The following is a 23,997-nucleotide window of genomic DNA, read 5'->3' as shown; positions in this document are numbered from 1 at the left end:
ATAAATTCGTGGTTACAAATCAAATTTGGAACTCTAAACTCCTACACAACAATAGGCGGTGACGTATTTCAGAAGTCACCTGCCGATTCGTACTGTTTTGTCGTTTTCAAAGTCTTCTTGGCAAACTTGGTTAGCACATTCTCCCTCAAACTGAGTTAATTACTGCATTTTCGTACCATTACAGTAGTTTAAAAGGCTTAAGGAAGCATCTTTGTCACAACAGAAAGGTAGTTTGAAAATTGGGCTGGCGACATAACAAAAAAAAAAAAAACAGGAAGGGAGCCAACAGCACCCGGGTTTCCCAGGCGGTCACCCATCCAAGTACTAGCCGGGCCCGATGATGCTTAACTTCGGTGATCGGACGAGAACCGGTGTATTCATCATGGTATGGCCGTTGGAGCTCATCTAATGTACGAGCACGGCAGAATTCGCGTTCGGCTTTTCTCCCAACACACAAAATGTTAGTTTTCGGCCGCATTTGACGAAAGCGCTTCCTTCCGCAACCGCCAGTTCCTCGAGGACGGCGCGGGGAGGCGCGCCCGGCGTCCCAGCAGAGTGACGGCCGAATTGGCGGGCGCACCGCCGCGTGTGTGAGACGCACTGCTGCTCGTTGCACCCCCTGTCATTCGCTGGGCGCGTGCAGCCTTCGACACTAGCAGAGGACGCATCTTGTCCCTGGAGTTCAGCGGAGGGCCTGTGCGGGGTGCGGCAGTGTCGTGCAGGAGGGCCCACTGGTAGCGATGTGGGCTTCCTCGCCTCGCCTCGCCTCGCCACGCCTCGCCTCACACCAGGTGTCTGCGTAGTTTGCAGTGCATTCGCACCATTCCTATCCCTGTCCCTGTCCCCGTCCCGACTTGTCCCGACTTTGCTCGACTGCCGCTCGCTGCCGCTCGGGTCGTGGTCCATATGACAGCGCAAGCACGACAAACGTCTGCGGGAGGAGACGAGACGAGACGAGACGAGACGACTAAGGAATAAATTCGTGGTTACAAATCAAATTTGGAACTCTAAACTCCTACACAACAATAGGCGGTGACGTATTTCAGAAGTCACCTGCCGATTCGTACTGTTTTGTCGTTTTCAAAGTCTTCTTGGCAAACTTGGTTAGCACATTCTCCCTCAAACTGAGTTAATTACTGCATTTTCGTACCATTACAGTAGTTTAAAAGGCTTAAGGAAGCATCTTTGTCACAACAGAAAGGTAGTTTGAAAATTGGGCTGGCGACATAACAAAAAAAAACAGGAAGGGAGCCAACAGCACCCGGGTTTCCCAGGCGGTCACCCATCCAAGTACTAGCCGGGCCCGATGATGCTTAACTTCGGTGATCGGACGAGAACCGGTGTATTCATCATGGTATGGCCGTTGGCGCTCATCTAATGTAGGAGCACGGCAGAATTCGCTTTCGGCTTTTCTCCCAACACACAAAATGTTAGTTTTCGGCCGCATTTGACGAAAGCGCTTCCTTCCGCAACCGCCAGTTCCTCGAGGACGGCGCGGGGAGGCGCGCCCGGCGTCCCAGCAGAGTGACGGCCGAATTGGCGGGCGCACCGCCGCGTGTGTGAGACGCACTGCTGCTCGTTGCACCCCCTGTCATTCGCTGGGCGCGTGCAGCCTTCGACACTAGCGGAGGACGCATCTTGTCCCTGGTGTTCAGCGGAGGGCCTGTGCGGGGTGCGGCAGTGTCGTGCTGGAGGGCCCACTGGTAGCGATGTGGGCTTCCTCGCCTCGCCTCGCCTCGCCTCGCCTCACACCAGGTGTCTGCGTAATTTGCAGTGCATTCGCACCATTCCTATCCCTGTCCCTGTCCCCGTCCCGACTTGTCCCGACTTTGCTCGCTGCCGCTCGGGTCGTGGTCCATATGACAGCGCAAGCACGACAAACGTCTGCGGGAGGAGACGAGACGAGACGAGACGAGACGACTAAGGAATAAATTCGTGGTTACAAATCAAATTTGGAACTCTAAACTCCTACACAACAATAGGCGGTGACGTATTTCAGAAGTCACCTGCCGATTCGTACTGTTTTGTCGTTTTCAAAGTCTTCTTGGCAAACTTGGTTAGCACATTCTCCCTCAAACTGAGTTAATTACTGCATTTTCGTACCATTACAGTAGTTTAAAAGGCTTAAGGAAGCATCTTTGTCACAACAGAAAGGTAGTTTGAAAATTGGGCTGGCGACATAACAAAAAAAAACAGGAAGGGAGCCAACAGCACCCGGGTTTCCCAGGCGGTCACCCATCCAAGTACTAGCCGGGCCCGATGATGCTTAACTTCGGTGATCGGACGAGAACCGGTGTATTCATCATGGTATGGCCGTTGGCGCTCATCTAATGTAGGAGCACGGCAGAATTCGCGTTCGGCTTTTCTCCCAACACACAAAATGTTAGTTTTCGGCCGCATTTGACGAAAGCGCTTCCTTCCGCAACCGCCAGTTCCTCGAGGACGGCGCGGGGAGGCGCGCCCGGCGTCCCAGCAGAGTGACGGCCGAATTGGCGGGCGCACCGCCGCGTGTGTGAGACGCACTGCTGCTCGTTGCACCCCCTGTCATTCGCTGGGCGCGTGCAGCCTTCGACACTAGCGGAGGACGCATCTTGTCCCTGGTGTTCAGCGGAGGGCCTGTGCGGGGTGCGGCAGTGTCGTGCTGGAGGGCCCACTGGTAGCGATGTGGGCTTCCTCGCCTCGCCTCGCCTCGCCTCACCTCACACCAGGTGTCTGCGTAATTTGCAGTGCATTCGCACCATTCCTATCCCTGTCCCTGTCCCCGTCCCGACTTGTCCCGACTTTGCTCGACTGCCGCTCGCTGCCGCTCGGGTCGTGGTCCATATGACAGCGCAAGCACGACAAACGTCTGCGGGAGGAGACGAGACGAGACGAGACGAGACGACTAAGGAATAAATTCGTGGTTACAAATCAAATTTGGAACTCTAAACTCCTACACAACAATAGGCGGTGACGTATTTCAGAAGTCACCTGCCGATTCGTACTGTTTTGTCGTTTTCAAAGTCTTCTTGGCAAACTTGGTTAGCACATTCTCCCTCAAACTGAGTTAATTACTGCATTTTCGTACCATTACAGTAGTTTAAAAGGCTTAAGGAAGCATCTTTGTCACAACAGAAAGGTAGTTTGAAAATTGGGCTGGCGACATAACAAAAAAAAAAAAAAACAGGAAGGGAGCCAACAGCACCCGGGTTTCCCAGGCGGTCACCCATCCAAGTACTAGCCGGGCCCGATGATGCTTAACTTCGGTGATCGGACGAGAACCGGTGTATTCATCATGGTATGGCCGTTGGCGCTCATCTAATGTAGGAGCATGGCAGAATTCGCGTTCGGCTTTTCTCCCAACACACAAAATGTTAGTTTTCGGCCGCATTTGACGAAAGCGCTTCCTTCCGCAACCGCCAGTTCCTCGAGGACGGCGCGGGGAGGCGCGCCCGGCGTCCCAGCAGAGTGACGGCCGAATTGGCGGGCGCACCGCCGCGTGTGTGAGACGCACTGCTGCTCGTTGCACCCCCTGTCATTCGCTGGGCGCGTGCAGCCTTCGACACTAGCGGAGGACGCATCTTGTCCCTGGTGTTCAGCGGAGGGCCTGTGCGGGGTGCGGCAGTGTCGTGCTGGAGGGCCCACTGGTAGCGATGTGGGCTTCCTCGCCTCGCCTCGCCTCGCCTCGCCTCACACCAGGTGTCTGCGTAATTTGCAGTGCATTCGCACCATTCCTATCCCTGTCCCTGTCCCCGTCCCGACTTGTCCCGACTTTGCTCGACTGCCGCTCGCTGCCGCTCGGGTCGTGGTCCATATGACAGCGCAAGCACGACAAACGTCTGCGGGAGGAGACGAGACGAGACGAGACGAGACGACTAAGGAATAAATTCGTGGTTACAAATCAAATTTGGAACTCTAAACTCCTACACAACAATAGGCGGTGACGTATTTCAGAAGTCACCTGCCGATTCGTACTGTTTTGTCGTTTTCAAAGTCTTCTTGGCAAACTTGGTTAGCACATTCTCCCTCAAACTGAGTTAATTACTGCATTTTCGTACCATTACAGTAGTTTAAAAGGCTTAAGGAAGCATCTTTGTCACAACAGAAAGGTAGTTTGAAAATTGGGCTGGCGACATAACAAAAAAAAAACAGGAAGGGAGCCAACAGCACCCGGGTTTCCCAGGCGGTCACCCATCCAAGTACTAGCCGGGCCCGATGATGCTTAACTTCGGTGATCGGACGAGAACCGGTGTATTCATCATGGTATGGCCGTTGGAGCTCATCTAATGTACGAGCACGGCAGAATTCGCGTTCGGCTTTTCTCCCAACACACAAAATGTTAGTTTTCGGCCGCATTTGACGAAAGCGCTTCCTTCCGCAACCGCCAGTTCCTCGAGGACGGCGCGGGGAGGCGCGCCCGGCGTCCCAGCAGAGTGACGGCCGAATTGGCGGGCGCACCGCCGCGTGTGTGAGACGCACTGCTGCTCGTTGCACCCCCTGTCATTCGCTGGGCGCGTGCAGCCTTCGACACTAGCAGAGGACGCATCTTGTCCCTGGAGTTCAGCGGAGGGCCTGTGCGGGGTGCGGCAGTGTCGTGCAGGAGGGCCCACTGGTAGCGATGTGGGCTTCCTCGCCTCGCCTCGCCTCGCCACGCCTCGCCTCACACCAGGTGTCTGCGTAGTTTGCAGTGCATTCGCACCATTCCTATCCCTGTCCCTGTCCCCGTCCCGACTTGTCCCGACTTTGCTCGACTGCCGCTCGCTGCCGCTCGGGTCGTGGTCCATATGACAGCGCAAGCACGACAAACGTCTGCGGGAGGAGACGAGACGAGACGAGACGAGACGACTAAGGAATAAATTCGTGGTTACAAATCAAATTTGGAACTCTAAACTCCTACACAACAATAGGCGGTGACGTATTTCAGAAGTCACCTGCCGATTCGTACTGTTTTGTCGTTTTCAAAGTCTTCTTGGCAAACTTGGTTAGCACATTCTCCCTCAAACTGAGTTAATTACTGCATTTTCGTACCATTACAGTAGTTTAAAAGGCTTAAGGAAGCATCTTTGTCACAACAGAAAGGTAGTTTGAAAATTGGGCTGGCGACATAACAAAAAAAAAAAAAAACAGGAAGGGAGCCAACAGCACCCGGGTTTCCCAGGCGGTCACCCATCCAAGTACTAGCCGGGCCCGATGATGCTTAACTTCGGTGATCGGACGAGAACCGGTGTATTCATCATGGTATGGCCGTTGGCGCTCATCTAATGTAGGAGCACGGCAGAATTCGCGTTCGGCTTTTCTCCCAACACACAAAATGTTAGTTTTCGGCCGCATTTGACGAAAGCGCTTCCTTCCGCAACCGCCAGTTCCTCGAGGACGGCGCGGGGAGGCGCGCCCGGCGTCCCAGCAGAGTGACGGCCGAATTGGCGGGCGCACCGCCGCGTGTGTGAGACGCACTGCTGCTCGTTGCACCCCCTGTCATTCGCTGGGCGCGTGCAGCCTTCGACACTAGCGGAGGACGCATCTTGTCCCTGGTGTTCAGCGGAGGGCCTGTGCGGGGTGCGGCAGTGTCGTGCTGGAGGGCCCACTGGTAGCGATGTGGGCTTCCTCGCCTCGCCTCGCCTCGCCTCGCCTCACACCAGGTGTCTGCGTAATTTGCAGTGCATTCGCACCATTCCTATCCCTGTCCCTGTCCCCGTCCCGACTTGTCCCGACTTTGCTCGACTGCCGCTCGCTGCCGCTCGGGTCGTGGTCCATATGACAGCGCAAGCACGACAAACGTCTGCGGGAGGAGACGAGACGAGACGAGACGAGACGACTAAGGAATAAATTCGTGGTTACAAATCAAATTTGGAACTCTAAACTCCTACACAACAATAGGCGGTGACGTATTTCAGAAGTCACCTGCCGATTCGTACTGTTTTGTCGTTTTCAAAGTCTTCTTGGCAAACTTGGTTAGCACATTCTCCCTCAAACTGAGTTAATTACTGCATTTTCGTACCATTACAGTAGTTTAAAAGGCTTAAGGAAGCATCTTTGTCACAACAGAAAGGTAGTTTGAAAATTGGGCTGGCGACATAACAAAAAAAAACAGGAAGGGAGCCAACAGCACCCGGGTTTCCCAGGCGGTCACCCATCCAAGTACTAGCCGGGCCCGATGATGCTTAACTTCGGTGATCGGACGAGAACCGGTGTATTCATCATGGTATGGCCGTTGGAGCTCATCTAATGTACGAGCACGGCAGAATTCGCGTTCGGCTTTTCTCCCAACACACAAAATGTTAGTTTTCGGCCGCATTTGACGAAAGCGCTTCCTTCCGCAACCGCCAGTTCCTCGAGGACGGCGCGGGGAGGCGCGCCCGGCGTCCCAGCAGAGTGACGGCCGAATTGGCGGGCGCACCGCCGCGTGTGTGAGACGCACTGCTGCTCGTTGCACCCCCTGTCATTCGCTGGGCGCGTGCAGCCTTCGACACTAGCAGAGGACGCATCTTGTCCCTGGAGTTCAGCGGAGGGCCTGTGCGGGGTGCGGCAGTGTCGTGCAGGAGGGCCCACTGGTAGCGATGTGGGCTTCCTCGCCTCGCCTCGCCTCGCCACGCCTCGCCTCACACCAGGTGTCTGCGTAGTTTGCAGTGCATTCGCACCATTCCTATCCCTGTCCCTGTCCCCGTCCCGACTTGTCCCGACTTTGCTCGACTGCCGCTCGCTGCCGCTCGGGTCGTGGTCCATATGACAGCGCAAGCACGACAAACGTCTGCGGGAGGAGACGAGACGAGACGAGACGAGACGACTAAGGAATAAATTCGTGGTTACAAATCAAATTTGGAACTCTAAACTCCTACACAACAATAGGCGGTGACGTATTTCAGAAGTCACCTGCCGATTCGTACTGTTTTGTCGTTTTCAAAGTCTTCTTGGCAAACTTGGTTAGCACATTCTCCCTCAAACTGAGTTAATTACTGCATTTTCGTACCATTACAGTAGTTTAAAAGGCTTAAGGAAGCATCTTTGTCACAACAGAAAGGTAGTTTGAAAATTGGGCTGGCGACATAACAAAAAAAAACAGGAAGGGAGCCAACAGCACCCGGGTTTCCCAGGCGGTCACCCATCCAAGTACTAGCCGGGCCCGATGATGCTTAACTTCGGTGATCGGACGAGAACCGGTGTATTCATCATGGTATGGCCGTTGGCGCTCATCTAATGTAGGAGCACGGCAGAATTCGCTTTCGGCTTTTCTCCCAACACACAAAATGTTAGTTTTCGGCCGCATTTGACGAAAGCGCTTCCTTCCGCAACCGCCAGTTCCTCGAGGACGGCGCGGGGAGGCGCGCCCGGCGTCCCAGCAGAGTGACGGCCGAATTGGCGGGCGCACCGCCGCGTGTGTGAGACGCACTGCTGCTCGTTGCACCCCCTGTCATTCGCTGGGCGCGTGCAGCCTTCGACACTAGCGGAGGACGCATCTTGTCCCTGGTGTTCAGCGGAGGGCCTGTGCGGGGTGCGGCAGTGTCGTGCTGGAGGGCCCACTGGTAGCGATGTGGGCTTCCTCGCCTCGCCTCGCCTCGCCTCGCCTCACACCAGGTGTCTGCGTAATTTGCAGTGCATTCGCACCATTCCTATCCCTGTCCCTGTCCCCGTCCCGACTTGTCCCGACTTTGCTCGACTGCCGCTCGCTGCCGCTCGGGTCGTGGTCCATATGACAGCGCAAGCACGACAAACGTCTGCGGGAGGAGACGAGACGAGACGAGACGAGACGACTAAGGAATAAATTCGTGGTTACAAATCAAATTTGGAACTCTAAACTCCTACACAACAATAGGCGGTGACGTATTTCAGAAGTCACCTGCCGATTCGTACTGTTTTGTCGTTTTCAAAGTCTTCTTGGCAAACTTGGTTAGCACATTCTCCCTCAAACTGAGTTAATTACTGCATTTTCGTACCATTACAGTAGTTTAAAAGGCTTAAGGAAGCATCTTTGTCACAACAGAAAGGTAGTTTGAAAATTGGGCTGGCGACATAACAAAAAAAAACAGGAAGGGAGCCAACAGCACCCGGGTTTCCCAGGCGGTCACCCATCCAAGTACTAGCCGGGCCCGATGATGCTTAACTTCGGTGATCGGACGAGAACCGGTGTATTCATCATGGTATGGCCGTTGGCGCTCATCTAATGTAGGAGCACGGCAGAATTCGCTTTCGGCTTTTCTCCCAACACACAAAATGTTAGTTTTCGGCCGCATTTGACGAAAGCGCTTCCTTCCGCAACCGCCAGTTCCTCGAGGACGGCGCGGGGAGGCGCGCCCGGCGTCCCAGCAGAGTGACGGCCGAATTGGCGGGCGCACCGCCGCGTGTGTGAGACGCACTGCTGCTCGTTGCACCCCCTGTCATTCGCTGGGCGCGTGCAGCCTTCGACACTAGCGGAGGACGCATCTTGTCCCTGGTGTTCAGCGGAGGGCCTGTGCGGGGTGCGGCAGTGTCGTGCTGGAGGGCCCACTGGTAGCGATGTGGGCTTCCTCGCCTCGCCTCGCCTCGCCTCGCCTCACACCAGGTGTCTGCGTAATTTGCAGTGCATTCGCACCATTCCTATCCCTGTCCCTGTCCCCGTCCCGACTTGTCCCGACTTTGCTCGACTGCCGCTCGCTGCCGCTCGGGTCGTGGTCCATATGACAGCGCAAGCACGACAAACGTCTGCGGGAGGAGACGAGACGAGACGAGACGAGACGACTAAGGAATAAATTCGTGGTTACAAATCAAATTTGGAACTCTAAACTCCTACACAACAATAGGCGGTGACGTATTTCAGAAGTCACCTGCCGATTCGTACTGTTTTGTCGTTTTCAAAGTCTTCTTGGCAAACTTGGTTAGCACATTCTCCCTCAAACTGAGTTAATTACTGCATTTTCGTACCATTACAGTAGTTTAAAAGGCTTAAGGAAGCATCTTTGTCACAACAGAAAGGTAGTTTGAAAATTGGGCTGGCGACATAACAAAAAAAAACAGGAAGGGAGCCAACAGCACCCGGGTTTCCCAGGCGGTCACCCATCCAAGTACTAGCCGGGCCCGATGATGCTTAACTTCGGTGATCGGACGAGAACCGGTGTATTCATCATGGTATGGCCGTTGGCGCTCATCTAATGTAGGAGCACGGCAGAATTCGCGTTCGGCTTTTCTCCCAACACACAAAATGTTAGTTTTCGGCCGCATTTGACGAAAGCGCTTCCTTCCGCAACCGCCAGTTCCTCGAGGACGGCGCGGGGAGGCGCGCCCGGCGTCCCAGCAGAGTGACGGCCGAATTGGCGGGCGCACCGCCGCGTGTGTGAGACGCACTGCTGCTCGTTGCACCCCCTGTCATTCGCTGGGCGCGTGCAGCCTTCGACACTAGCGGAGGACGCATCTTGTCCCTGGTGTTCAGCGGAGGGCCTGTGCGGGGTGCGGCAGTGTCGTGCTGGAGGGCCCACTGGTAGCGATGTGGGCTTCCTCGCCTCGCCTCGCCTCGCCTCGCCTCACACCAGGTGTCTGCGTAATTTGCAGTGCATTCGCACCATTCCTATCCCTGTCCCTGTCCCCGTCCCGACTTGTCCCGACTTTGCTCGACTGCCGCTCGCTGCCGCTCGGGTCGTGGTCCATATGACAGCGCAAGCACGACAAACGTCTGCGGGAGGAGACGAGACGAGACGAGACGAGACGACTAAGGAATAAATTCGTGGTTACAAATCAAATTTGGAACTCTAAACTCCTACACAACAATAGGCGGTGACGTATTTCAGAAGTCACCTGCCGATTCGTACTGTTTTGTCGTTTTCAAAGTCTTCTTGGCAAACTTGGTTAGCACATTCTCCCTCAAACTGAGTTAATTACTGCATTTTCGTACCATTACAGTAGTTTAAAAGGCTTAAGGAAGCATCTTTGTCACAACAGAAAGGTAGTTTGAAAATTGGGCTGGCGACATAACAAAAAAAAAAAAAAACAGGAAGGGAGCCAACAGCACCCGGGTTTCCCAGGCGGTCACCCATCCAAGTACTAGCCGGGCCCGATGATGCTTAACTTCGGTGATCGGACGAGAACCGGTGTATTCATCATGGTATGGCCGTTGGCGCTCATCTAATGTAGGAGCACGGCAGAATTCGCGTTCGGCTTTTCTCCCAACACACAAAATGTTAGTTTTCGGCCGCATTTGACGAAAGCGCTTCCTTCCGCAACCGCCAGTTCCTCGAGGACGGCGCGGGGAGGCGCGCCCGGCGTCCCAGCAGAGTGACGGCCGAATTGGCGGGCGCACCGCCGCGTGTGTGAGACGCACTGCTGCTCGTTGCACCCCCTGTCATTCGCTGGGCGCGTGCAGCCTTCGACACTAGCGGAGGACGCATCTTGTCCCTGGTGTTCAGCGGAGGGCCTGTGCGGGGTGCGGCAGTGTCGTGCTGGAGGGCCCACTGGTAGCGATGTGGGCTTCCTCGCCTCGCCTCGCCTCGCCTCGCCTCACACCAGGTGTCTGCGTAATTTGCAGTGCATTCGCACCATTCCTATCCCTGTCCCTGTCCCCGTCCCGACTTGTCCCGACTTTGCTCGACTGCCGCTCGCTGCCGCTCGGGTCGTGGTCCATATGACAGCGCAAGCACGACAAACGTCTGCGGGAGGAGACGAGACGAGACGAGACGAGACGACTAAGGAATAAATTCGTGGTTACAAATCAAATTTGGAACTCTAAACTCCTACACAACAATAGGCGGTGACGTATTTCAGAAGTCACCTGCCGATTCGTACTGTTTTGTCGTTTTCAAAGTCTTCTTGGCAAACTTGGTTAGCACATTCTCCCTCAAACTGAGTTAATTACTGCATTTTCGTACCATTACAGTAGTTTAAAAGGCTTAAGGAAGCATCTTTGTCACAACAGAAAGGTAGTTTGAAAATTGGGCTGGCGACATAACAAAAAAAAACAGGAAGGGAGCCAACAGCACCCGGGTTTCCCAGGCGGTCACCCATCCAAGTACTAGCCGGGCCCGATGATGCTTAACTTCGGTGATCGGACGAGAACCGGTGTATTCATCATGGTATGGCCGTTGGAGCTCATCTAATGTACGAGCACGGCAGAATTCGCGTTCGGCTTTTCTCCCAACACACAAAATGTTAGTTTTCGGCCGCATTTGACGAAAGCGCTTCCTTCCGCAACCGCCAGTTCCTCGAGGACGGCGCGGGGAGGCGCGCCCGGCGTCCCAGCAGAGTGACGGCCGAATTGGCGGGCGCACCGCCGCGTGTGTGAGACGCACTGCTGCTCGTTGCACCCCCTGTCATTCGCTGGGCGCGTGCAGCCTTCGACACTAGCAGAGGACGCATCTTGTCCCTGGAGTTCAGCGGAGGGCCTGTGCGGGGTGCGGCAGTGTCGTGCAGGAGGGCCCACTGGTAGCGATGTGGGCTTCCTCGCCTCGCCTCGCCTCGCCACGCCTCGCCTCACACCAGGTGTCTGCGTAGTTTGCAGTGCATTCGCACCATTCCTATCCCTGTCCCTGTCCCCGTCCCGACTTGTCCCGACTTTGCTCGACTGCCGCTCGCTGCCGCTCGGGTCGTGGTCCATATGACAGCGCAAGCACGACAAACGTCTGCGGGAGGAGACGAGACGAGACGAGACGAGACGACTAAGGAATAAATTCGTGGTTACAAATCAAATTTGGAACTCTAAACTCCTACACAACAATAGGCGGTGACGTATTTCAGAAGTCACCTGCCGATTCGTACTGTTTTGTCGTTTTCAAAGTCTTCTTGGCAAACTTGGTTAGCACATTCTCCCTCAAACTGAGTTAATTACTGCATTTTCGTACCATTACAGTAGTTTAAAAGGCTTAAGGAAGCATCTTTGTCACAACAGAAAGGTAGTTTGAAAATTGGGCTGGCGACATAACAAAAAAAAACAGGAAGGGAGCCAACAGCACCCGGGTTTCCCAGGCGGTCACCCATCCAAGTACTAGCCGGGCCCGATGATGCTTAACTTCGGTGATCGGACGAGAACCGGTGTATTCATCATGGTATGGCCGTTGGCGCTCATCTAATGTAGGAGCACGGCAGAATTCGCTTTCGGCTTTTCTCCCAACACACAAAATGTTAGTTTTCGGCCGCATTTGACGAAAGCGCTTCCTTCCGCAACCGCCAGTTCCTCGAGGACGGCGCGGGGAGGCGCGCCCGGCGTCCCAGCAGAGTGACGGCCGAATTGGCGGGCGCACCGCCGCGTGTGTGAGACGCACTGCTGCTCGTTGCACCCCCTGTCATTCGCTGGGCGCGTGCAGCCTTCGACACTAGCGGAGGACGCATCTTGTCCCTGGTGTTCAGCGGAGGGCCTGTGCGGGGTGCGGCAGTGTCGTGCTGGAGGGCCCACTGGTAGCGATGTGGGCTTCCTCGCCTCGCCTCGCCTCGCCTCGCCTCACACCAGGTGTCTGCGTAATTTGCAGTGCATTCGCACCATTCCTATCCCTGTCCCTGTCCCCGTCCCGACTTGTCCCGACTTTGCTCGACTGCCGCTCGCTGCCGCTCGGGTCGTGGTCCATATGACAGCGCAAGCACGACAAACGTCTGCGGGAGGAGACGAGACGAGACGAGACGAGACGACTAAGGAATAAATTCGTGGTTACAAATCAAATTTGGAACTCTAAACTCCTACACAACAATAGGCGGTGACGTATTTCAGAAGTCACCTGCCGATTCGTACTGTTTTGTCGTTTTCAAAGTCTTCTTGGCAAACTTGGTTAGCACATTCTCCCTCAAACTGAGTTAATTACTGCATTTTCGTACCATTACAGTAGTTTAAAAGGCTTAAGGAAGCATCTTTGTCACAACAGAAAGGTAGTTTGAAAATTGGGCTGGCGACATAACAAAAAAAAACAGGAAGGGAGCCAACAGCACCCGGGTTTCCCAGGCGGTCACCCATCCAAGTACTAGCCGGGCCCGATGATGCTTAACTTCGGTGATCGGACGAGAACCGGTGTATTCATCATGGTATGGCCGTTGGCGCTCATCTAATGTAGGAGCACGGCAGAATTCGCTTTCGGCTTTTCTCCCAACACACAAAATGTTAGTTTTCGGCCGCATTTGACGAAAGCGCTTCCTTCCGCAACCGCCAGTTCCTCGAGGACGGCGCGGGGAGGCGCGCCCGGCGTCCCAGCAGAGTGACGGCCGAATTGGCGGGCGCACCGCCGCGTGTGTGAGACGCACTGCTGCTCGTTGCACCCCCTGTCATTCGCTGGGCGCGTGCAGCCTTCGACACTAGCGGAGGACGCATCTTGTCCCTGGTGTTCAGCGGAGGGCCTGTGCGGGGTGCGGCAGTGTCGTGCTGGAGGGCCCACTGGTAGCGATGTGGGCTTCCTCGCCTCGCCTCGCCTCGCCTCGCCTCACACCAGGTGTCTGCGTAATTTGCAGTGCATTCGCACCATTCCTATCCCTGTCCCTGTCCCCGTCCCGACTTGTCCCGACTTTGCTCGACTGCCGCTCGCTGCCGCTCGGGTCGTGGTCCATATGACAGCGCAAGCACGACATACGTCTGCGGGAGGAGACGAGACGAGTCGAGACGAGACGACTAAGGAATAAATTCGTGGTTACAAATCAAATTTGGAACTCTAAACTCCTACACAACAATAGGCGGTGACGTATTTCAGAAGTCACCTGCCGATTCGTACTGTTTTGTCGTTTTCAAAGTCTTCTTGGCAAACTTGGTTAGCACATTCTCCCTCAAACTGAGTTAATTACTGCATTTTCGTACCATTACAGTAGTTTAAAAGGCTTAAGGAAGCATCTTTGTCACAACAGAAAGGTAGTTTGAAAATTGGGCTGGCGACATAACAAAAAAAAACAGGAAGGGAGCCAACAGCACCCGGGTTTCCCAGGCGGTCACCCATCCAAGTACTAGCCGGGCCCGATGATGCTTAACTTCGGTGATCGGACGAGAACCGGTGTATTCATCATGGTATGGCCGTTGGCGCTCATCTAATGTAGGAGCACGGCAGAATTCGCTTTCGGCTTTTCTCCCAACACACAAAATGTTAGTTTTCGGCCGCATTTGACGAAAGCGCTTCCTTCCGCAACCGCCAGTTCCTCGAGGACGGCGCGGGGAGGCGCGCCCGGCGTCCCAGCAGAGTGACGGCCGAATTGGCGGGCGCACCGCCGCGTGTGTGAGACGCACTGCTGCTCGTTGCACCCCCTGTCATTCGCTGGGCGCGTGCAGCCTTCGACACTAGCGGAGGACGCATCTTGTCCCTGGTGTTCAGCGGAGGGCCTGTGCGGGGTGCGGCAGTGTCGTGCTGGAGGGCCCACTGGTAGCGATGTGGGCTTCCTCGCCTCGCCTCGCCTCGCCTCGCCTCACACCAGGTGTCTGCGTAATTTGCAGTGCATTCGCACCATTCCTATCCCTGTCCCTGTCCCCGTCCCGACTTGTCCCGACTTTGCTCGACTGCCGCTCGCTGCCGCTCGGGTCGTGGTCCATATGACAGCGCAAGCACGACAAACGTCTGCGGGAGGAGACGAGACGAGACGAGACGAGACGACTAAGGAATAAATTCGTGGTTACAAATCAAATTTGGAACTCTAAACTCCTACACAACAATAGGCGGTGACGTATTTCAGAAGTCACCTGCCGATTCGTACTGTTTTGTCGTTTTCAAAGTCTTCTTGGCAAACTTGGTTAGCACATTCTCCCTCAAACTGAGTTAATTACTGCATTTTCGTACCATTACAGTAGTTTAAAAGGCTTAAGGAAGCATCTTTGTCACAACAGAAAGGTAGTTTGAAAATTGGGCTGGCGACATAACAAAAAAAAACAGGAAGGGAGCCAACAGCACCCGGGTTTCCCAGGCGGTCACCCATCCAAGTACTAGCCGGGCCCGATGATGCTTAACTTCGGTGATCGGACGAGAACCGGTGTATTCATCATGGTATGGCCGTTGGCGCTCATCTAATGTAGGAGCACGGCAGAATTCGCTTTCGGCTTTTCTCCCAACACACAAAATGTTAGTTTTCGGCCGCATTTGACGAAAGCGCTTCCTTCCGCAACCGCCAGTTCCTCGAGGACGGCGCGGGGAGGCGCGCCCGGCGTCCCAGCAGAGTGACGGCCGAATTGGCGGGCGCACCGCCGCGTGTGTGAGACGCACTGCTGCTCGTTGCACCCCCTGTCATTCGCTGGGCGCGTGCAGCCTTCGACACTAGCGGAGGACGCATCTTGTCCCTGGTGTTCAGCGGAGGGCCTGTGCGGGGTGCGGCAGTGTCGTGCTGGAGGGCCCACTGGTAGCGATGTGGGCTTCCTCGCCTCGCCTCGCCTCGCCTCGCCTCACACCAGGTGTCTGCGTAATTTGCAGTGCATTCGCACCATTCCTATCCCTGTCCCTGTCCCCGTCCCGACTTGTCCCGACTTTGCTCGACTGCCGCTCGCTGCCGCTCGGGTCGTGGTCCATATGACAGCGCAAGCACGACAAACGTCTGCGGGAGGAGACGAGACGAGACGAGACGAGACGACTAAGGAATAAATTCGTGGTTACAAATCAAATTTGGAACTCTAAACTCCTACACAACAATAGGCGGTGACGTATTTCAGAAGTCACCTGCCGATTCGTACTGTTTTGTCGTTTTCAAAGTCTTCTTGGCAAACTTGGTTAGCACATTCTCCCTCAAACTGAGTTAATTACTGCATTTTCGTACCATTACAGTAGTTTAAAAGGCTTAAGGAAGCATCTTTGTCACAACAGAAAGGTAGTTTGAAAATTGGGCTGGCGACATAACAAAAAAAAAAAAAAAAACAGGAAGGGAGCCAACAGCACCCGGGTTTCCCAGGCGGTCACCCATCCAAGTACTAGCCGGGCCCGATGATGCTTAACTTCGGTGATCGGACGAGAACCGGTGTATTCATCATGGTATGGCCGTTGGCGCTCATCTAATGTAGGAGCACGGCAGAATTCGCTTTCGGCTTTTCTCCCAACACACAAAATGTTAGTTTTCGGCCGCATTTGACGAAAGCGCTTCCTTCCGCAACCGCCAGTTCCTCGAGGACGGCGCGGGGAGGCGCGCCCGGCGTCCCAGCAGAGTGACGGCCGAATTGGCGGGCGCACCGCCGCGTGTGTGAGACGCACTGCTGCTCGTTGCACCCCCTGTCATTCGCTGGGCGCGTGCAGCCTTCGACACTAGCGGAGGACGCATCTTGTCCCTGGTGTTCAGCGGAGGGCCTGTGCGGGGTGCGGCAGTGTCGTGCTGGAGGGCCCACTGGTAGCGATGTGGGCTTCCTCGCCTCGCCTCGCCTCGCCTCGCCTCACACCAGGTGTCTGCGTAATTTGCAGTGCATTCGCACCATTCCTATCCCTGTCCCTGTCCCCGTCCCGACTTGTCCCGACTTTGCTCGACTGCCGCTCGCTGCCGCTCGGGTCGTGGTCCATATGACAGCGCAAGCACGACAAACGTCTGCGGGACGAGACGAGACGAGACGAGACGAGACGACTAAGGAATAAATTCGTGGTTACAAATCAAATTTGGAACTCTAAACTCCTACACAACAATAGGCGGTGACGTATTTCAGAAGTCACCTGCCGATTCGTACTGTTTTGTCGTTTTCAAAGTCTTCTTGGCAAACTTGGTTAGCACATTCTCCCTCAAACTGAGTTAATTACTGCATTTTCGTACCATTACAGTAGTTTAAAAGGCTTAAGGAAGCATCTTTGTCACAACAGAAAGGTAGTTTGAAAATTGGGCTGGCGACATAACAAAAAAAAACAGGAAGGGAGCCAACAGCACCCGGGTTTCCCAGGCGGTCACCCATCCAAGTACTAGCCGGGCCCGATGATGCTTAACTTCGGTGATCGGACGAGAACCGGTGTATTCATCATGGTATGGCCGTTGGCGCTCATCTAATGTAGGAGCACGGCAGAATTCGCTTTCGGCTTTTCTCCCAACACACAAAATGTTAGTTTTCGGCCGCATTTGACGAAAGCGCTTCCTTCCGCAACCGCCAGTTCCTCGAGGACGGCGCGGGGAGGCGCGCCCGGCGTCCCAGCAGAGTGACGGCCGAATTGGCGGGCGCACCGCCGCGTGTGTGAGACGCACTGCTGCTCGTTGCACCCCCTGTCATTCGCTGGGCGCGTGCAGCCTTCGACACTAGCGGAGGACGCATCTTGTCCCTGGTGTTCAGCGGAGGGCCTGTGCGGGGTGCGGCAGTGTCGTGCTGGAGGGCCCACTGGTAGCGATGTGGGCTTCCTCGCCTCGCCTCGCCTCGCCTCGCCTCACACCAGGTGTCTGCGTAATTTGCAGTGCATTCGCACCATTCCTATCCCTGTCCCTGTCCCCGTCCCGACTTGTCCCGACTTTGCTCGACTGCCGCTCGCTGCCGCTCGGGTCGTGGTCCATATGACAGCGCAAGCACGACAAACGTCTGCGGGAGGAGACGAGACGAGACGAGACGAGACGACTAAGGAATAAATTCGTGGTTACAAATCAAATTTGGAACTCTAAACTCCTACACAACAATAGGCGGTGACGTATTTCAGAAGTCACCTGCCGATTCGTACTGTTTTGTCGTTTTCAAAGTCTTCTTGGCAAACTTGGTTAGCACATTCTCCCTCAAACTGAGTTAATTACTGCATTTTCGTACCATTACAGTAGTTTAAAAGGCTTAAGGAAGCATCTTTGTCACAACAGAAAGGTAGTTTGAAAATTGGGCTGGCGACATAACAAAAAAAAACAGGAAGGGAGCCAACAGCACCCGGGTTTCCCAGGCGGTCACCCATCCAAGTACTAGCCGGGCCCGATGATGCTTAACTTCGGTGATCGGACGAGAACCGGTGTATTCATCATGGTATGGCCGTTGGCGCTCATCTAATGTAGGAGCACGGCAGAATTCGCTTTCGGCTTTTCTCCCAACACACAAAATGTTAGTTTTCGGCCGCATTTGACGAAAGCGCTTCCTTCCGCAACCGCCAGTTCCTCGAGGACGGCGCGGGGAGGCGCGCCCGGCGTCCCAGCAGAGTGACGGCCGAATTGGCGGGCGCACCGCCGCGTGTGTGAGACGCACTGCTGCTCGTTGCACCCCCTGTCATTCGCTGGGCGCGTGCAGCCTTCGACACTAGCGGAGGACGCATCTTGTCCCTGGTGTTCAGCGGAGGGCCTGTGCGGGGTGCGGCAGTGTCGTGCTGGAGGGCCCACTGGTAGCGATGTGGGCTTCCTCGCCTCGCCTCGCCTCGCCTCGCCTCACACCAGGTGTCTGCGTAATTTGCAGTGCATTCGCACCATTCCTATCCCTGTCCCTGTCCCCGTCCCGACTTGTCCCGACTTTGCTCGACTGCCGCTCGCTGCCGCTCGGGTCGTGGTCCATATGACAGCGCAAGCACGACAAACGTCTGCGGGACGAGACGAGACGAGACGAGACGAGACGACTAAGGAATAAATTCGTGGTTACAAATCAAATTTGGAACTCTAAACTCCTACACAACAATAGGCGGTGACGTATTTCAGAAGTCACCTGCCGATTCGTACTGTTTTGTCGTTTTCAAAGTCTTCTTGGCAAACTTGGTTAGCACATTCTCCCTCAAACTGAGTTAATTACTGCATTTTCGTACCATTACAGTAGTTTAAAAGGCTTAAGGAAGCATCTTTGTCACAACAGAAAGGTAGTTTGAAAATTGGGCTGGCGACATAACAAAAAAAAACAGGAAGGGAGCCAACAGCACCCGGGTTTCCCAGGCGGTCACCCATCCAAGTACTAGCCGGGCCCGATGATGCTTAACTTCGGTGATCGGACGAGAACCGGTGTATTCATCATGGTATGGCCGTTGGCGCTCATCTAATGTAGGAGCACGGCAGAATTCGCTTTCGGCTTTTCTCCCAACACACAAAATGTTAGTTTTCGGCCGCATTTGACGAAAGCGCTTCCTTCCGCAACCGCCAGTTCCTCGAGGACGGCGCGGGGAGGCGCGCCCGGCGTCCCAGCAGAGTGACGGCCGAATTGGCGGGCGCACCGCCGCGTGTGTGAGACGCACTGCTGCTCGTTGCACCCCCTGTCATTCGCTGGGCGCGTGCAGCCTTCGACACTAGCGGAGGACGCATCTTGTCCCTGGTGTTCAGCGGAGGGCCTGTGCGGGGTGCGGCAGTGTCGTGCTGGAGGGCCCACTGGTAGCGATGTGGGCTTCCTCGCCTCGCCTCGCCTCGCCTCGCCTCACACCAGGTGTCTGCGTAATTTGCAGTGCATTCGCACCATTCCTATCCCTGTCCCTGTCCCCGTCCCGACTTGTCCCGACTTTGCTCGACTGCCGCTCGCTGCCGCTCGGGTCGTGGTCCATATGACAGCGCAAGCACGACATACGTCTGCGGGAGGAGACGAGACGAGTCGAGACGAGACGACTAAGGAATAAATTCGTGGTTACAAATCAAATTTGGAACTCTAAACTCCTACACAACAATAGGCGGTGACGTATTTCAGAAGTCACCTGCCGATTCGTACTGTTTTGTCGTTTTCAAAGTCTTCTTGGCAAACTTGGTTAGCACATTCTCCCTCAAACTGAGTTAATTACTGCATTTTCGTACCATTACAGTAGTTTAAAAGGCTTAAGGAAGCATCTTTGTCACAACAGAAAGGTAGTTTGAAAATTGGGCTGGCGACATAACAAAAAAAAACAGGAAGGGAGCCAACAGCACCCGGGTTTCCCAGGCGGTCACCCATCCAAGTACTAGCCGGGCCCGATGATGCTTAACTTCGGTGATCGGACGAGAACCGGTGTATTCATCATGGTATGGCCGTTGGCGCTCATCTAATGTAGGAGCACGGCAGAATTCGCTTTCGGCTTTTCTCCCAACACACAAAATGTTAGTTTTCGGCCGCATTTGACGAAAGCGCTTCCTTCCGCAACCGCCAGTTCCTCGAGGACGGCGCGGGGAGGCGCGCCCGGCGTCCCAGCAGAGTGACGGCCGAATTGGCGGGCGCACCGCCGCGTGTGTGAGACGCACTGCTGCTCGTTGCACCCCCTGTCATTCGCTGGGCGCGTGCAGCCTTCGACACTAGCGGAGGACGCATCTTGTCCCTGGTGTTCAGCGGAGGGCCTGTGCGGGGTGCGGCAGTGTCGTGCTGGAGGGCCCACTGGTAGCGATGTGGGCTTCCTCGCCTCGCCTCGCCTCGCCTCGCCTCACACCAGGTGTCTGCGTAATTTGCAGTGCATTCGCACCATTCCTATCCCTGTCCCTGTCCCCGTCCCGACTTGTCCCGACTTTGCTCGACTGCCGCTCGCTGCCGCTCGGGTCGTGGTCCATATGACAGCGCAAGCACGACAAACGTCTGCGGGAGGAGACGAGACGAGACGAGACGAGACGACTAAGGAATAAATTCGTGGTTACAAATCAAATTTGGAACTCTAAACTCCTACACAACAATAGGCGGTGACGTATTTCAGAAGTCACCTGCCGATTCGTACTGTTTTGTCGTTTTCAAAGTCTTCTTGGCAAACTTGGTTAGCACATTCTCCCTCAAACTGAGTTAATTACTGCATTTTCGTACCATTACAGTAGTTTAAAAGGCTTAAGGAAGCATCTTTGTCACAACAGAAAGGTAGTTTGAAAATTGGGCTGGCGACATAACAAAAAAAAACAGGAAGGGAGCCAACAGCACCCGGGTTTCCCAGGCGGTCACCCATCCAAGTACTAGCCGGGCCCGATGATGCTTAACTTCGGTGATCGGACGAGAACCGGTGTATTCATCATGGTATGGCCGTTGGCGCTCATCTAATGTAGGAGCACGGCAGAATTCGCTTTCGGCTTTTCTCCCAACACACAAAATGTTAGTTTTCGGCCGCATTTGACGAAAGCGCTTCCTTCCGCAACCGCCAGTTCCTCGAGGACGGCGCGGGGAGGCGCGCCCGGCGTCCCAGCAGAGTGACGGCCGAATTGGCGGGCGCACCGCCGCGTGTGTGAGACGCACTGCTGCTCGTTGCACCCCCTGTCATTCGCTGGGCGCGTGCAGCCTTCGACACTAGCGGAGGACGCATCTTGTCCCTGGTGTTCAGCGGAGGGCCTGTGCGGGGTGCGGCAGTGTCGTGCTGGAGGGCCCACTGGTAGCGATGTGGGCTTCCTCGCCTCGCCTCGCCTCGCCTCGCCTCACACCAGGTGTCTGCGTAATTTGCAGTGCATTCGCACCATTCCTATCCCTGTCCCTGTCCCCGTCCCGACTTGTCCCGACTTTGCTCGACTGCCGCTCGCTGCCGCTCGGGTCGTGGTCCATATGACAGCGCAAGCACGACAAACGTCTGCGGGAGGAGACGAGACGAGACGAGACGAGACGACTAAGGAATAAATTCGTGGTTACAAATCAAATTTGGAACTCTAAACTCCTACACAACAATAGGCGGTGACGTATTTCAGAAGTCACCTGCCGATTCGTACTGTTTTGTCGTTTTCAAAGTCTTCTTGGCAAACTTGGTTAGCACATTCTCCCTCAAACTGAGTTAATTACTGCATTTTCGTACCATTACAGTAGTTTAAAAGGCTTAAGGAAGCATCTTTGTCACAACAGAAAGGTAGTTTGAAAATTGGGCTGGCGACATAACAAAAAAAAACAGGAAGGGAGCCAACAGCACCCGGGTTTCCCAGGCGGTCACCCATCCAAGTACTAGCCGGGCCCGATGATGCTTAACTTCGGTGATCGGACGAGAACCGGTGTATTCATCATGGTATGGCCGTTGGCGCTCATCTAATGTAGGAGCACGGCAGAATTCGCTTTCGGCTTTTCTCCCAACACACAAAATGTTAGTTTTCGGCCGCATTTGACGAAAGCGCTTCCTTCCGCAACCGCCAGTTCCTCGAGGACGGCGCGGGGAGGCGCGCCCGGCGTCCCAGCAGAGTGACGGCCGAATTGGCGGGCGCACCGCCGCGTGTGTGAGACGCACTGCTGCTCGTTGCACCCCCTGTCATTCGCTGGGCGCGTGCAGCCTTCGACACTAGCGGAGGACGCATCTTGTCCCTGGTGTTCAGCGGAGGGCCTGTGCGGGGTGCGGCAGTGTCGTGCTGGAGGGCCCACTGGTAGCGATGTGGGCTTCCTCGCCTCGCCTCGCCTCGCCTCGCCTCACACCAGGTGTCTGCGTAATTTGCAGTGCATTCGCACCATTCCTATCCCTGTCCCTGTCCCCGTCCCGACTTGTCCCGACTTTGCTCGACTGCCGCTCGCTGCCGCTCGGGTCGTGGTCCATATGACAGCGCAAGCACGACAAACGTCTGCGGGAGGAGACGAGACGAGACGAGACGAGACGACTAAGGAATAAATTCGTGGTTACAAATCAAATTTGGAACTCTAAACTCCTACACAACAATAGGCGGTGACGTATTTCAGAAGTCACCTGCCGATTCGTACTGTTTTGTCGTTTTCAAAGTCTTCTTGGCAAACTTGGTTAGCACATTCTCCCTCAAACTGAGTTAATTACCGCATTTTCGTACCATTACAGTAGTTTAAAAGGCTTAAGGAAGCATCTTTGTCACAACAGAAAGGTAGTTTGAAAATTGGGCTGGCGACATAACAAAAAAAAACAGGAAGGGAGCCAACAGCACCCGGGTTTCCCAGGCGGTCACCCATCCAAGTACTAGCCGGGCCCGATGATGCTTAACTTCGGTGATCGGACGAGAACCGGTGTATTCATCATGGTATGGCCGTTGGCGCTCATCTAATGTAGGAGCACGGCAGAATTCGCTTTCGGCTTTTCTCCCAACACACAAAATGTTAGTTTTCGGCCGCATTTGACGAAAGCGCTTCCTTCCGCAACCGCCAGTTCCTCGAGGACGGCGCGGGGAGGCGCGCCCGGCGTCCCAGCAGAGTGACGGCCGAATTGGCGGGCGCACCGCCGCGTGTGTGAGACGCACTGCTGCTCGTTGCACCCCCTGTCATTCGCTGGGCGCGTGCAGCCTTCGACACTAGCGGAGGACGCATCTTGTCCCTGGTGTTCAGCGGAGGGCCTGTGCGGGGTGCGGCAGTGTCGTGCTGGAGGGCCCACTGGTAGCGATGTGGGCTTCCTCGCCTCGCCTCGCCTCACACCAGGTGTCTGCGTAATTTGCAGTGCATTCGCACCATTCCTATCCCTGTCCCTGTCCCCGTCCCGACTTGTCCCGACTTTGCTCGACTGCCGCTCGCTGCCGCTCGGGTCGTGGTCCATATGACAGCGCAAGCACGACAAACGTCTGCGGGAGGAGACGAGACGAGACGAGACGAGACGACTAAGGAATAAATTCGTGGTTACAAATCAAATTTGGAACTCTAAACTCCTACACAACAATAGGCGGTGACGTATTTCAGAAGTCACCTGCCGATTCGTACTGTTTTGTCGTTTTCAAAGTCTTCTTGGCAAACTTGGTTAGCACATTCTCCCTCAAACTGAGTTAATTACTGCATTTTCGTACCATTACAGTAGTTTAAAAGGCTTAAGGAAGCATCTTTGTCACAACAGAAAGGTAGTTTGAAAATTGGGCTGGCGACATAACAAAAAAAAACAGGAAGGGAGCCAACAGCACCCGGGTTTCCCAGGCGGTCACCCATCCAAGTACTAGCCGGGCCCGATGATGCTTAACTTCGGTGATCGGACGAGAACCGGTGTATTCATCATGGTATGGCCGTTGGCGCTCATCTAATGTAGGAGCACGGCAGAATTCGCTTTCGGCTTTTCTCCCAACACACAAAATGTTAGTTTTCGGCCGCATTTGACGAAAGCGCTTCCTTCCGCAACCGCCAGTTCCTCGAGGACGGCGCGGGGAGGCGCGCCCGGCGTCCCAGCAGAGTGACGGCCGAATTGGCGGGCGCACCGCCGCGTGTGTGAGACGCACTGCTGCTCGTTGCACCCCCTGTCATTCGCTGGGCGCGTGCAGCCTTCGACACTAGCGGAGGACGCATCTTGTCCCTGGTGTTCAGCGGAGGGCCTGTGCGGGGTGCGGCAGTGTCGTGCTGGAGGGCCCACTGGTAGCGATGTGGGCTTCCTCGCCTCGCCTCGCCTCGCCTCGCCTCACACCAGGTGTCTGCGTAATTTGCAGTGCATTCGCACCATTCCTATCCCTGTCCCT

The 23,997-nt window shown here is 55.1% G+C and overlaps 25 non-coding genes across 25 annotated transcripts; all 25 read right to left on the bottom strand.

The window, feature by feature from the left end:
* Positions 1-280: 280 nt before the first annotated feature.
* On the bottom strand, positions 281-399 carry LOC126148528 (5S ribosomal RNA). The gene has a single exon (XR_007530512.1). It is a non-coding gene; the product is annotated as a 5S ribosomal RNA (ribosomal RNA).
* Positions 400-1,249: 850 nt separating this feature from the next.
* Positions 1,250-1,368, bottom strand: LOC126148475 (5S ribosomal RNA). Its single transcript, XR_007530461.1, has one exon. It is a non-coding gene; the product is annotated as a 5S ribosomal RNA (ribosomal RNA).
* Positions 1,369-2,202: 834 nt separating this feature from the next.
* LOC126148474 (5S ribosomal RNA) lies at positions 2,203-2,321 on the bottom strand. Its single transcript, XR_007530460.1, has one exon. It is a non-coding gene; the product is annotated as a 5S ribosomal RNA (ribosomal RNA).
* An 851-nt stretch (positions 2,322-3,172) lies between these two features.
* LOC126148473 (5S ribosomal RNA) lies at positions 3,173-3,291 on the bottom strand. The gene has a single exon (XR_007530459.1). It is a non-coding gene; the product is annotated as a 5S ribosomal RNA (ribosomal RNA).
* An 846-nt stretch (positions 3,292-4,137) lies between these two features.
* LOC126148527 (5S ribosomal RNA) lies at positions 4,138-4,256 on the bottom strand. The gene has a single exon (XR_007530511.1). It is a non-coding gene; the product is annotated as a 5S ribosomal RNA (ribosomal RNA).
* An 856-nt stretch (positions 4,257-5,112) lies between these two features.
* LOC126148471 (5S ribosomal RNA) lies at positions 5,113-5,231 on the bottom strand. Its single transcript, XR_007530458.1, has one exon. It is a non-coding gene; the product is annotated as a 5S ribosomal RNA (ribosomal RNA).
* Positions 5,232-6,076: 845 nt separating this feature from the next.
* Positions 6,077-6,195, bottom strand: LOC126148526 (5S ribosomal RNA). The gene has a single exon (XR_007530510.1). It is a non-coding gene; the product is annotated as a 5S ribosomal RNA (ribosomal RNA).
* An 850-nt stretch (positions 6,196-7,045) lies between these two features.
* LOC126148470 (5S ribosomal RNA) lies at positions 7,046-7,164 on the bottom strand. The gene has a single exon (XR_007530457.1). It is a non-coding gene; the product is annotated as a 5S ribosomal RNA (ribosomal RNA).
* Positions 7,165-8,009: 845 nt separating this feature from the next.
* Positions 8,010-8,128, bottom strand: LOC126148469 (5S ribosomal RNA). The gene has a single exon (XR_007530456.1). It is a non-coding gene; the product is annotated as a 5S ribosomal RNA (ribosomal RNA).
* Positions 8,129-8,973: 845 nt separating this feature from the next.
* On the bottom strand, positions 8,974-9,092 carry LOC126148468 (5S ribosomal RNA). Its single transcript, XR_007530455.1, has one exon. It is a non-coding gene; the product is annotated as a 5S ribosomal RNA (ribosomal RNA).
* Positions 9,093-9,943: 851 nt separating this feature from the next.
* LOC126148467 (5S ribosomal RNA) lies at positions 9,944-10,062 on the bottom strand. Its single transcript, XR_007530454.1, has one exon. It is a non-coding gene; the product is annotated as a 5S ribosomal RNA (ribosomal RNA).
* An 845-nt stretch (positions 10,063-10,907) lies between these two features.
* Positions 10,908-11,026, bottom strand: LOC126148525 (5S ribosomal RNA). The gene has a single exon (XR_007530509.1). It is a non-coding gene; the product is annotated as a 5S ribosomal RNA (ribosomal RNA).
* An 850-nt stretch (positions 11,027-11,876) lies between these two features.
* Positions 11,877-11,995, bottom strand: LOC126148466 (5S ribosomal RNA). Its single transcript, XR_007530453.1, has one exon. It is a non-coding gene; the product is annotated as a 5S ribosomal RNA (ribosomal RNA).
* An 845-nt stretch (positions 11,996-12,840) lies between these two features.
* On the bottom strand, positions 12,841-12,959 carry LOC126148464 (5S ribosomal RNA). The gene has a single exon (XR_007530451.1). It is a non-coding gene; the product is annotated as a 5S ribosomal RNA (ribosomal RNA).
* An 845-nt stretch (positions 12,960-13,804) lies between these two features.
* On the bottom strand, positions 13,805-13,923 carry LOC126148463 (5S ribosomal RNA). The gene has a single exon (XR_007530450.1). It is a non-coding gene; the product is annotated as a 5S ribosomal RNA (ribosomal RNA).
* Positions 13,924-14,768: 845 nt separating this feature from the next.
* Positions 14,769-14,887, bottom strand: LOC126148462 (5S ribosomal RNA). The gene has a single exon (XR_007530449.1). It is a non-coding gene; the product is annotated as a 5S ribosomal RNA (ribosomal RNA).
* Positions 14,888-15,740: 853 nt separating this feature from the next.
* Positions 15,741-15,859, bottom strand: LOC126148461 (5S ribosomal RNA). Its single transcript, XR_007530448.1, has one exon. It is a non-coding gene; the product is annotated as a 5S ribosomal RNA (ribosomal RNA).
* An 845-nt stretch (positions 15,860-16,704) lies between these two features.
* On the bottom strand, positions 16,705-16,823 carry LOC126148460 (5S ribosomal RNA). The gene has a single exon (XR_007530447.1). It is a non-coding gene; the product is annotated as a 5S ribosomal RNA (ribosomal RNA).
* Positions 16,824-17,668: 845 nt separating this feature from the next.
* Positions 17,669-17,787, bottom strand: LOC126148587 (5S ribosomal RNA). Its single transcript, XR_007530565.1, has one exon. It is a non-coding gene; the product is annotated as a 5S ribosomal RNA (ribosomal RNA).
* Positions 17,788-18,632: 845 nt separating this feature from the next.
* Positions 18,633-18,751, bottom strand: LOC126148586 (5S ribosomal RNA). Its single transcript, XR_007530564.1, has one exon. It is a non-coding gene; the product is annotated as a 5S ribosomal RNA (ribosomal RNA).
* An 845-nt stretch (positions 18,752-19,596) lies between these two features.
* LOC126148585 (5S ribosomal RNA) lies at positions 19,597-19,715 on the bottom strand. The gene has a single exon (XR_007530563.1). It is a non-coding gene; the product is annotated as a 5S ribosomal RNA (ribosomal RNA).
* An 845-nt stretch (positions 19,716-20,560) lies between these two features.
* On the bottom strand, positions 20,561-20,679 carry LOC126148584 (5S ribosomal RNA). Its single transcript, XR_007530562.1, has one exon. It is a non-coding gene; the product is annotated as a 5S ribosomal RNA (ribosomal RNA).
* An 845-nt stretch (positions 20,680-21,524) lies between these two features.
* LOC126148583 (5S ribosomal RNA) lies at positions 21,525-21,643 on the bottom strand. The gene has a single exon (XR_007530561.1). It is a non-coding gene; the product is annotated as a 5S ribosomal RNA (ribosomal RNA).
* An 845-nt stretch (positions 21,644-22,488) lies between these two features.
* On the bottom strand, positions 22,489-22,607 carry LOC126148581 (5S ribosomal RNA). The gene has a single exon (XR_007530559.1). It is a non-coding gene; the product is annotated as a 5S ribosomal RNA (ribosomal RNA).
* An 835-nt stretch (positions 22,608-23,442) lies between these two features.
* Positions 23,443-23,561, bottom strand: LOC126148579 (5S ribosomal RNA). Its single transcript, XR_007530558.1, has one exon. It is a non-coding gene; the product is annotated as a 5S ribosomal RNA (ribosomal RNA).
* Between the last annotated feature and the right edge of the window lie 436 nt (positions 23,562-23,997).

This window comes from Schistocerca cancellata, unplaced genomic scaffold (assembly GCF_023864275.1).
Source record: "Schistocerca cancellata isolate TAMUIC-IGC-003103 unplaced genomic scaffold, iqSchCanc2.1 HiC_scaffold_888, whole genome shotgun sequence".
NCBI classification, from domain to species: Eukaryota; Metazoa; Arthropoda; class Insecta; order Orthoptera; family Acrididae; genus Schistocerca; species Schistocerca cancellata.
The sequence above is the reverse complement of the archived record's forward strand: the minus strand, read 5'-3'. Positions and strand labels throughout refer to the sequence as shown.